This window comes from Engystomops pustulosus, chromosome 8 (assembly GCF_040894005.1).
Source record: "Engystomops pustulosus chromosome 8, aEngPut4.maternal, whole genome shotgun sequence".
NCBI lineage: Eukaryota > Metazoa > Chordata > Amphibia > Anura > Leptodactylidae > Engystomops > Engystomops pustulosus.
This window is the reverse complement of record NC_092418.1, coordinates 1,409,787-1,410,142: the sequence shown is the minus strand read 5'-3', so window position 1 is coordinate 1,410,142 and position 356 is coordinate 1,409,787.

Sequence of the window (356 nt, the reverse complement as noted above, 5' to 3'; positions counted from 1 at the left end):
GTTCCTCACCGGGACATACTACCAAGTGTGGCCGGGTTTCGAGCTCCAAACTCGGCTTGCACTTGGTCGCTTGGGGGTCCCCTCCGCTCCGGGAAGGGCGCCCTCCAGCGGGCAGACGAGGGTACTTCTAGTCTGCCCGAGCTCCATGGGGCCCCTCTCGCCCCTAGGCTCCCCGCCCAGGGTTCCAGGGTCCCGGATACAGCCACCCTGCCGAGTTCGGTATAGGGTACCGGGCCTGGCTGGAATCACGCCGGGATCGGTGAGACCTCCTCGGCCGCGGCTCAGCCTCCAAACTCCCTTTCGCGGTTCTCTTCCCTTCAACTTCCATGGGCATGTTCCACACCGGGACCTCCGAC